This window comes from Rosa chinensis, chromosome 4 (assembly GCF_002994745.2).
Source record: "Rosa chinensis cultivar Old Blush chromosome 4, RchiOBHm-V2, whole genome shotgun sequence".
NCBI classification, from domain to species: Eukaryota; Viridiplantae; Streptophyta; class Magnoliopsida; order Rosales; family Rosaceae; genus Rosa; species Rosa chinensis.
This window is the reverse complement of record NC_037091.1, coordinates 11,077,799-11,089,340: the sequence shown is the minus strand read 5'-3', so window position 1 is coordinate 11,089,340 and position 11,542 is coordinate 11,077,799. Positions and strand designations below refer to the sequence as shown.

At 41.0% G+C, this 11,542-nt stretch overlaps 1 non-coding gene and 1 pseudogene across 1 annotated transcript; both read right to left on the bottom strand.

Annotated features, from left to right (window-relative positions):
- Positions 1 to 4,889: 4,889 nt before the first annotated feature.
- On the bottom strand, positions 4,890 to 4,992 carry LOC112201271. Its single transcript, XR_002936713.1, has one exon. It is a non-coding gene; the product is annotated as a U6 spliceosomal RNA (small nuclear RNA).
- Positions 4,993 to 8,615: 3,623 nt separating this feature from the next.
- On the bottom strand, positions 8,616 to 11,401 carry LOC112198798 (annotated as a pseudogene).
- Between the last annotated feature and the right edge of the window lie 141 nt (positions 11,402 to 11,542).

Sequence of the window (11,542 nt, the reverse complement as noted above, 5' to 3'; positions counted from 1 at the left end):
GCCCCCGATGGTACTATCTAGGCTCCACCTCTGTTGATCCTTTGTATCCCAAACCACGTCAACCATGTTGACTCTAGTGTCTGGGAAGGGATCTAAATCTACCAGCACCGCTGCGGCGTTTCAACCTGTAAGCTACAGTTATTCACCCAGATCTGGATCTGATCCTTCAACCAGACACAGTCAGCTGTGTTATGATTCCACAAATTGTGGAGCTTACAGTATTTCTTTCCCCTAAGCTAATCTGGTTTGGGGAATGGCCCGAAGTCAGTCTTCACCATCTTCGCAATGATCATCTCATCTAAGATCTCATGAGCTTTATTAGCATCATAGGTATAACTTGCGAATTCAGGTTTGGTGAAGACCACCGACTTGAGTTTCACCGGCTCTTTGCATAGCTTCAGTTGCTTTAGCGCTGATGCCTTCTTTCCCGTGAGCTTGAGTGCTGCTACTTCATCTTCCTCAGACTCTGCCAGGCCGGATTCCTCGCTCCTATAGTAAGGATCATAGGAACTAGATTGATGGCTGAGCGCAACCACTGTTCAGTGTTTCCCTGGGATGTATGTCCCTTTCGAGATGTTTTTCATAGCGTCTATCTCTCTGTGCAAGTGCTCGAAACTTCCTACTTCTGTGATCAGTTCCCCCATAGAGCTGAACATGCTTCCATGCTGCTTCTTGCGTTGGCGAGGCTCTAAACCTTTGATTGCCAACTTCACCAGTTCTTTCTCCGGCAGAATCACGTTCAACTTCCCCTTCTGTATCTGGAAGAACTGAAGGTATGTGATAGCAGATTCAGTTGGCTGCTGAGCCATCTAAGTAAGTGAAGCCAGATCTACCTCAGGCTCGATAGTCTCGAAAGTTTCCTTGAACATCTTTTCCATCACGGGCCAACTCGCAACTGATCCTGGTTGCAGCTTAGTGAACTAGGTGAAGGCAGCACCCGACAAAGAAGTGGCGAAGATCTTACATTTCAGACTGTCATCGTTCTGGTATTGGTCACACTGTACTCGAAACCTAGCCAAATAGGCCGCGACACTTTTGACTTCCTCTCCCGAGAAAGTAGAGAACGTGATTTTCTTATATCCCCTAGGATAAGGTGACTGCATAATGTGTGGTGGGAACGGCCCCTGATAGGCCTCCTCCAAGTTAGGCCTCTGGTTCGCGGCCCTAATCATCTCATCTACCTCTTCTCTCGTTATGTACCAGGGATCCGGGGGAGGAGGAGGGACGTGGGATATTGTTTCACCAACTGGCCGGATCAAGGGTGGCGCCTATGATGTTTGACCAGTCCATAATATGCCGCCTACACGAGCTGTCTTGGGTTGGGCTGACGTCTGCAACGTAAGTCCTGCTGCTGTTTGACTCTTCGCGGTCGCGGTGACCTTCGCTGAACTTCCAGCCTGGTCAACCCCTAGAGATTCTTCGAATACGCACTTGTATCCATCGCTGTCGTATTGGGCAGCTATGACAAGCTCAAGGTCGATTCCCCTAGCACTATTTAAAGTCCCGCTTTTCTACTTGACAGTTGGCGCCTTATCGACTTTTTCACTGATAGTCAGAGTATTTGCCTTACTCCTGGCCGACGTGGTGGTTATAGCCAGAATGTGGGTTTCCGTGCCGCTACTGATGACTTTGTCTCGAGCATTGGCGGTACATGCCAGATATGGGGGACTGACCTAGAGAGCCCAGAATGGCGGTAGGATCTCCCAGTGTTTTATGTAGAACCTCTCTGGCCTGATCGAGGTCAGCCTTCTGCATGGCCACTGAGTCGCGACGTTAGATCCTTCTTTGCCAATCGTCGCGACTTCTGAAGCGATGGTTTGACTCTGAGCACTTATCAGGTCCATGAGCTGCTCGTGGTTTCTCTTGCTTAGTTGCATCAAATCTCTGAGGCTACCGCATGCTTATTCTTGTTCGAGTCTCCAAACCATGCTCAACAGGGCCCCATGCCTCTGTTCTTGTTCAGTGAGGTTTTTAAACATCTTTTCATAAAAAGAATCATTATTCTTTCGAAAAACCTCAAGCTTTTGTTCCACACTCGCATTCTCCGGAAGGGGGATGGGTATGAAACCCATTGCTCGCCAATCATCGCTAACCAAATCGGTGGTAGCGATCGGGTTTCGTTCTTCGTCGGTTGCCATCTTGGGAGATGGGGAATTAAAAGCAAATTTTTGACTTACTTGCTCTTTAGAAAGACCACGACAATTCACATGGCAGTGTGGCTTGTAGCTGGAGGTCTTGTGTTTCAGGCAGTTGACGTAAACCTTTTGATAACGGTTTGATTCCCAATGGATGCGATCGCGAAGAAACGCTATGTCGTATGTCCCACTGGGCGTGCCAAAATGTTTGGCTCCAGTTTTGTTGTAGCTGGTCAACAGTCTCTTTTCTGGGTGGGCGTGCTAGCACCGTTCGGGTGAGGTCGTCGGGGGTGTCCCTTGACCTGACTTGTTTCGAGCGATTGTGGACGAGGAGAGCACCAACCTCGTCACTAGATTCTTTGTGCCTCGTGGTGACAACTTTTGCTAAGCTTTTTCAAAATCACACAATCGATACTCAACGTCATAGATCGAGCAAAGCGAAAATCACTGGGAAGTGGGGAGAACTTGCTAAAGCGTGACTTTAGCTTGGCTGGTTTGTGAGGCGTTACCCTTGCTTGGTTGGTTCCTTAACCATTGTGGTCACGGTACTACAGTCGACTCCCGAGGAGACTAGGACCGAAGCACGTTGAAAGAGGGTTTGGTGGCACTGACAGTCGGCTCCTGAGTATTTTGGGACTGGAGTGTGGTCACCGGTAAGAGAAGGAAAGGGGTTGTTCTGGAAAGGCGTGGATAATCGTAGAGATTAATTGATGAATTGTGTCTTGTTACTTCGTCGTAGCCTCTATATATGTGCTTCCAAGCCACAGTGGTTGGCCTTAAACAAATCATGATGGGTTTTCCAATTAAGCACTAATGGAATCATGATAAGTTTTATAATTAAGCACTAATGGAATCGTGATAGGTTTTCTAATTAAGCACTAATGGAATCATGATAGGTTTTCCAATTAAGCACTAATGGAATCATGATAGGTTTTCCAATTGGCCACCATGAAATGTAGTTGAATGCTTCCCCACGTGCATTCTATATTCCTTAATTGAATGGAGTATGAATATTCGCATGGGCGTGCCTTTTCTTGCAGCTTGCATAATCTTCCATAATTCTGCAGGTAGGCTATATTTAGCCTCTAAATAATATATTTCGAACTTGTCGACAATATATAGCTTGAGCCACTGACATTGGCTCAATTTCTTCAAGACAAGTCTTGTGAGGACAAATGCTCATTTTGGGTTTAAAAAATGAGTACATCACTTATGCAAATTTTCAGCCACATTGAAAATCGTTAAGGCGTTCGTAGTCGCGGACAGTTCAGGTTGGACATATTTAATTCGTCCATTGATTTGATATGGTTTGGTACCTTAATGATTATTAATTTGGCTAAGAATTTGCATAAAAAAATCTACTCATGAAGACCTATAAACTAAACGTCCAACATGCCAATATATGGTAAAAAAATGGATCCATGAGCAATATTTTAAACTGGCCAAAAAAAAATCTCAGAGGCTTGAGACAAGGAGATCCGCTCTTTCCCTATCTTTTTATTGGCTGCCATTTATCAAATAATACATGTCATAGGTCGACGACTAGAATAGTGTATAATAGCTTCCACAATATACGATGACGCTACAATAAACAAGGGAATAGAGATGGGAATCCAAAATGTGGCGAATAATCTCCCAGAAGTAGTCAAAAAAGCAATATCTCTATATCCCACTGTAGTTACGGTCATGATAGCTAAGTGAAAGATCTCCCAAAAGTGCAAGTCAGGTGCAAAAGACATGCTAGAAAGAGATGGAGATGGAGATACTGAGAGACGTGAAGATGGATCAACTCTGGATCCATCACTCTCAAAAACATAGATACCTAGCATCGTCAAACCTATAGTCATCATGATCGTGGAAAAAGCTGCAAACAGTCGACAGAAATATCTCTGACATGCACTTGATATATCAGATAGATACCTTTGGTCCAATCTCTGTGCTATATGATGCACCCAGAAAGAAACGATAATGGAAGCAAATTGAGTGAGAATCGACATTAAATCACAAATCCAAGCGTAGCCTAGCCAAGGGAAAAAAATCATCAATGCCTACTGCATACATCGTAACAGATGAGGTATAATATATAGCAACAAATGCACCATTAATACTATGACCTAAAATGAATCTATAATATACTCATCCGCAGATCATATGGCTAAGGACCATATAAATGAACCACACAAAGGAAAAGAAGCCCAGGTGAGTATCCGGGATATCATGCCCAAAGAATGTGAATGAGCTCATCGTCTGAATCCTCTACTCATGACTTTTAACTTGCTTCCAATGATGTTCTTTCTCCCGCTGAAGATCATCAACGTACATTCTTCTTTTGAACTACCTCCATATCGGCAATATACTTTTGCATTTTGTCAAGATCTTCAACATGACATTTATCCTGCTGTATCTTATCCTGAAGAGACTTTATTGTGGCAACAACCCTATCCCTCTCCTTGTTCCAAGTCTCTATATGGGTGTTATAAGTATCATCAGTTTTCTTCTTCCAATCTATCAAATGCTTTCTCTTTTCAGAATGCTTCAACTTTATGCATTTCTCCTCCAATTTCCACGAAGTTCTCTCGTTCTCATTTCAACAACCGCTCGGCTGCTCCCTTTCATCTTCCCATAGAATCTGTCCAAAGGTGGTCATATAGGGAATTTGGGTTCGGAATTCGAAATCCAAACTGGGGAATTTGGGTTTGGAAGTAAAAAGGTGTAGAAGATTTAGATGGTGTCAGTGGGTAAGGTTGAGGAACCAAAAATTTGGGCCATTTCTGAATTTATGCGTGTTATCCTTGCGTAGGGGTCATGCTAATGTTCTCTGTATCGTTCCTATTTTATCAGATGTCCCCAAAGGGACTTTGTCTTAGGGTTTTAGTATTTGGATGTGGGTTTTGGGTTTGGTTAATTAAATCTCCTTTCTTCTGGGTTAATTTGTCTCTTTTGTGTGTGTGTGTGTATTTTTCTTTTTTCCTTTTGAAAGAGTATATTGTATTTTCATTAACGTTAAAAGTCTCAAAAAGACTGAAATGACTGTTAGATATATGAACATTTTCTAGATTAACCCAAAAAACTAGGCCTGGGACTTTAGCACTGAGAACCGGTGGAACCGGACCGAATCAAACCGAAACCGGCTGTTCAGTTCGGGTTTTAGTATTATTAACATGTCATTTTTCAAGAGCCGAACCGTTTTCATGTCTTCGGTTCGGTTCCGGTTCTATTGTTTGTGAACATATAAGAACCGCAGGAACCGAGATATGCAGGCCTACCACAAATGAAAGCCCATAATTCAACTAATTAAAGCCCTATTGCCCTAAGCCTAGGCCTGTTTCATTAACTCGACGTCTAGACCTAATGTGACTTCGATCAAACATGACCTCAAACAGTCAAACCTCAGTTCCTCACTTCCTCTCTCGATCCTCCTTAGTTCATCCCCCAATTCCAAACCTAGCTTTCGAAGTCAAAATTGTCCTTCCTCAATTCAAAAATGCAAAACTCAAATCATCCCATTTCATCTGTGGTTCTGTGCTTCGAAATCATAAATCCCAAATCCCAAATCGAAATCCTCTTTCCCCGTCTCAACCCTATCATCCCATTTTCACTCTCCCCCCACTTCGAGACAACAAGGCCTCCCTCGAGCTCTCTGTTTCTGTTTGCCTCCTTCTTTCTCTGCCGGTGAAGCTTTCGGTGCAAGAACCCAACACTGTAAGGCAGTTTGATTTTTCGTTCAAGTTAATTTCTCTCTCAATTTTTCGGTTTTGGTTGATGCGAAAACTTTCAATCCTGTCCCTTTTCTAGGTATATTAGTATATAAGTGTCTGTACTTTCTGAAGATGAAACATTGAACTATTGAAGTTCATCAGTTGATTGAGTTTATATGTGCTGTGCTGCAGTCTTGTGTAGCTGGGAAATTGTAATATTCTTTCATTTTGTTGTTAGGTACAGGAACCGAAAACAGGTCAAAACCGAACCGAACTAAACGGTTCAGTTCTCGAACAGTTCCTAATATAAATAACATGGTAACCGAACCGAAACAAGATTAACGGTTCCGGTTCCGGTTCCAGCAAAATATGACGTTTTCATAACCGATCCCAGGCCTACAAAAAACTGAGGAAGCTTATTGGTCGGTCATTTTATGGGATCTCTTGCAGGACTCACTTTTCGATTATATATTGGCAAATTGACTATTAGATTTTTAGGTTTACATAAGTACATCACTTATGCAAATTTTTAGCCACATTGAAAATCGTTAAGGCGTTCGTAACGAATATGAACGGTTCAGGTTAGACAGATTTGGTTCGTCTATTGATTTGATCTTATTCGATACCTTCACGATTATCAATTTAACTAAAAATTTACAGAAATAATCTCATAAAGACTTAAAAATGAAACGGTCAAAATGTCAATATATGATCAAAAAATGAATCCCACAAGCAATCCTTAAAAAAAAAAAAAATTAAATAAATAAATAAAATCCTTCACTAGAAGGGCTCTATCATATATATATATATATATATATATATATATATATATATATATATAAATCCTTCACTAGAAGGGCTCTATCATACATATATATATATATATATATATATATATATATTGAAAATACTTTATCCTGATCAATTGACAATATAACTTAATCATCGATTTGCTCATCAGCAACAAGGTTTCATTTCAAGAATTGTAAGGACAAAAAATCAGCCACCCAATTGAAGATTGTTTTGTCATTTGTTCGTTGTATAGTTTATAGACAAGTAAAACCCACCAGATAAAACAAAATATGCTAATCAGATCTCCATATAATTTTCAATTTGAATAATACTCTGTCACAATTTTTTTTTTTTTTTGAAAGAAGGCAGAAGCCAATATATTCATCAAAAGCCAGAATGACCTTTACATACCCTTCCGCTACCATCATTTGACATTAAATACATTAAGATAGCGGGAATCCTCCATCAGTACTACTTCGGAGGATTCACTAAAGGCACAAAAGTGCATAGCTCCCTAAAAAACTAGGGAATTATTGAAAGTAATAAAATTACTAACCTAGAGTTCCTTAAAAAAAGGAAAGCTAACTATTGAATGGCCCAATTGGCCCAAAGAAAAAACAGAAACCCTAGGCCCAAATCGTTGACCCAGCCTTGTTACGTCTCCACCTTCCTGTGTTGAGGACGACGCACGCCACCAGCGAGCCACTACCACAACCGCCCCATACCGTCGCCGCCCACACCACACCGCCACCACCTCGAGGACAACATCGAACCCAAAAAGCACCAGACCAGATCCAAAATGAAAAGAATCCACTGTGCCCCTAGAGCGCCGGCTGCATCTCAACGATGATGCTGCGCTGTCGCCGTTGTCTGGACCTAAACACCAGCCATCGTCGCCCTTGAACCAGGCCCCACGACTCCCCCAGCCACAGAGAAGCTTCGAACAAAACAAGATCAGATCAAACGATCAGGATTCGAGCCATTGCAGATCCAAGAAGCCAAAGAACCCTAGACCATCATCGCCCGTCCGGCAGCCTCACAACAATGATGAGGCAAGCCCCCGACGTGGAGTGCCATCGGACGAGAGGACCTCAGCTAAACTCAACCAAAGTTTAGGCACGTGCGGCGCGTTTCGTCAGAGAGAGAGACCTCTGCCTTATTATGCGTAAAGTGCACAATATTTGTTGAAGAATGACCTTAAGTAAAGGTTCAGATCACTAAGAGTAACTCCAATAGCTTCCCTATATTTTGATTTTTCTCTATTTTAGGGAAAAATAAGCCTCTTTTGCTCTAACAGATTTCCTATAAATATCGTCATTTTAGGGAAAGTGAGGAAAGAGAAAATCAAATTTCCTAAATTTACAGCAATCTCTAAAATTTTAAGGAATAATTATGGAGATTTTAGGAATTGCTGCAAAATAGGGAATCTATTAGAGTTGAATAAAAAATATAAGCTAAAACTTTGACTTTTGCTTCTTTATAATTTCTACTGTTGGAGTTTTGCTCTAAACTACAGGATGATGAGGATAAATCAACAAAAGATGTCATATCTGAAAGAGAATATATATAACGATTAACTCTATAGACTATGTAACCAAAAAAAAAAAAAGATTAACTCTATAGACTACAAATAAATAAGATTGAATATTTCGGAATAAATTTTGTACAGGAAAGTTTGCAGTATCGTACAATTCATTCTTAGAGAGGCAATATTAATATAAATTTCGTGCTCACTCGATACAAAATGACATGAAAACAACAACAGAGTATGACAACCAGCAATCCGCCTAAACAAATTTCCATGGTGTTATATGCATCGCCAAACAGGAGAATAGTTTGTAAAAGAATAGCACAACTTCTTTCATGCATATGACTAGTACAAGTCAAAGGAGATATATCAGATATGAAAGCCATCACACAACTGTAATGATTTTTTATAAGGTTCTAGCTGAGAAGATCATCCTTATTAGACTGTAATTCGGATGCAACATCACTCGTCTCCTTTTGGTTTGTTGGGGACTAGGCAGAACACGCAACTCCGATTCCAAGTATCAAAGACAGGGACACACTCTTCAATTTTCTGTATTTTCACGTTCGATTGGTGGTGAGCTTCATTAATATTGTTTATGCCTCCTAGAAGAACCATTGAACCTGCAATCTCTGCAACGCGCTCAGGGAGAGCTGTCTTTACAAAATGGTGAAGATTCAAGTCATCACTGAACGTGCAATCAGTGGGTCTCTTCCCTGTAAACATCTCTAACAAGAGAATACCAAAACTGTATACATCCCCATATGTCGACACCTGATCACTTCCCATACCATATTCTACAGTTCAACAATATCACAAGTATTTGTCACTATAATTATACATAAAATATAATAGCACATCACTGAAGTATATAATTGTAAAACTAGGAGAGAAAATTGTGCAGCATATGGGTAAAATTACCTGAAGCAGCATAACCAACTGATCCTCTGATTCCTATGGAGCTTGATTGATTTTCAGAAACATTATTCGTTAGCTTTGAGAGAATCCTTGCCAACCCAAAGTCAGAAATGTGTCCAGTAATCTCTTTGTCCAAAAGAACCTTACTTGGCTTGAGATCACAATGAACTATTGGTGTATCACAATGATTGTGAAGATAATCTAATGCACAAGCAACATCAATGGCGATGTCTAGTCTCTGAACAAGATTTAAAGTGGTGTCTCTGTCTCTTACCTCTTCTGCTCTTGTGCATGGATGCAACCATTCTTCTAAGATTCCATTATCCATAAACTGATAAACCAGAGCCTTGAAATTAATCGTTGCCATGGAAATCAACACTTGAACATGCAGTTATAATCTTAACCAGATTTTGATGTCTAATATTCCTCAATGCCTCACACTCGGCAATGAAACTCTTTGAAGCTCCCTTCTGTAACATGTTAAACACCTTCACAGCAACAATAACTCCATCAATATTATCCAGAGTGCCTCTATACACAGATCCAAAACCGCCTGTACCAATCAAATTAGTTGAAGAGAACCCATCTGTAGCTTTCAGGAGAGTTGCATATGAAACTTGCAAAAGAGAGTTCTCCAAAGTGCTCACTGTTATTTCTTTCTTGACAAATGAAGTACATAGAAGAGCACCACAGCTATTCCAAGAAGAGCAAGAGCGGACACTACAGAGATTATTAATTTCATGCTACGAGACAGTCTTTTGGACTCTTTAGAGTTGCATTGGGCAACAAGAGCTTAGCAATACCGCCACACAGCCCGGTGTTTCCAATAATTGAGGTTGCACGTACATTTTTAAAGACACCATCAATTGGTACAGCTCCTGAAAACTGATTGAAAGAGAGGTTCAGATTCTTTAAGGGAAAACCCTTTAAAAATTGTGGAATTTCACCTGACAGATTGTTGCGAGAAAGGTCTAAATCTTGAATTCCTCTCAATGAAGTCATTGACGGAGGAATTGGCCCCTCAAAGAAGTTGCCTTGCAAATGTAAGACTTCTAAACTCTCACAGCTACCAAGGCTTTTAGGAAGATGTCCCGTTAACACGTTATCAGAAGCATCCAATATAGCAAGATTCTTCAACTTTCCAACCTCCTCGGGAAGGGAACCAGAAAAGAATAAGTTTCTGGACAAATCCAATGAAATTGACAAGGAAGGGAGGCCATTAAATACTTGCGGAGGTATTGAGCCATTAAAGCTATTTTGAGAAAGATTTAATTGCAGCATCTTGTGGCATGCACCTAGGCTTGAAGGAATGTTGCCCTGAAGATTATTTTCTTGTAACATGAGTTCAATTAGCATGCTCAAATTTCCTAGAGAGGATGGAACACTCCCTGATAACTCATTTTCATGAAGAGTCAATAGAACAAGCTTTGAAAGCTTCCCGAAGTGTGTGGGAATATTACCTATAAGTTGTTTCTTCCCAAAGTGAGTGTTTTCAAGTAGACCAGATCTACTATCTCAGCTGGGATGCTTCCATGTAGTTGGTTCCCTTCAATCTGAAGCTCCTCAAACTTGGTTGTGAGATTGGATATCGATGTGGGCAACGTCCCTCCAAAATTGTTATCACTTAAAATCAATGATTCTAACATTTTGGCATTGCTTAAGCCGGAGAGAAAACTCAAATCACCATATTTACTCATTCCAAGTTGACTGGCTTCAATATTGAACCTCCCGAGGTTATGAAGTTTTTGCAAGTCCGGCACCTGTCCGGTTAGTCTGTTACCTTGGACTTGGAATGTCCAAAGATCTGTGGCATTGGATATTGAATGAGGACTATATCCGGTAAATAGATTCAGGGTAATGAGAAAGAATTGGAGGCGAGGAAAAGATTTCCCCAAATTTGTGGGAAGACTCCCTTGAATTTGGTTTTGTCCTATGGAGAAAAAAGTTAGAAGAGTAGACATGTTGAAGATGGAGGGAGGAATGGTACCAGACAAATTATTCATGGCAACTGAGAAAAATGTTAATTTGTTCAATGCGTCTAGAGACGTGGGGATGCTTCCTACCAAGTTATTGTAAGAAAGAGCAAATGCCTGGAGAGACGTAAGGTTCCCCAAGGAAGGAGGGATCTCTCCTGTTATATTGTTATGTTGCAAGACAAAATACTGAACCTTAGACAAGCCACCGAGTTTGGGAGGAATTTCCCCTACCAGAAAGTTGAAACCAATATCGAGAAGAAAGAGGTTAAAGCAATTGGATATATTGGCAGGAACGGGGCCACTAAATGAGTTATTCTGTAGAGCTAATACCTGCAACCTACGCAAATTCCCCATTTCTAGAGGAATTTCACGAGAGAAGCTATTGTTAATTTGTTATAGAGGCGAAGAACACTTAGGAAGCTTAGATTTCCTACATGTGGGGAAATGGAGCCGGCCATGCTTTGAGAGCTGAGGTCCAGCTTTGTGACCCTCTGC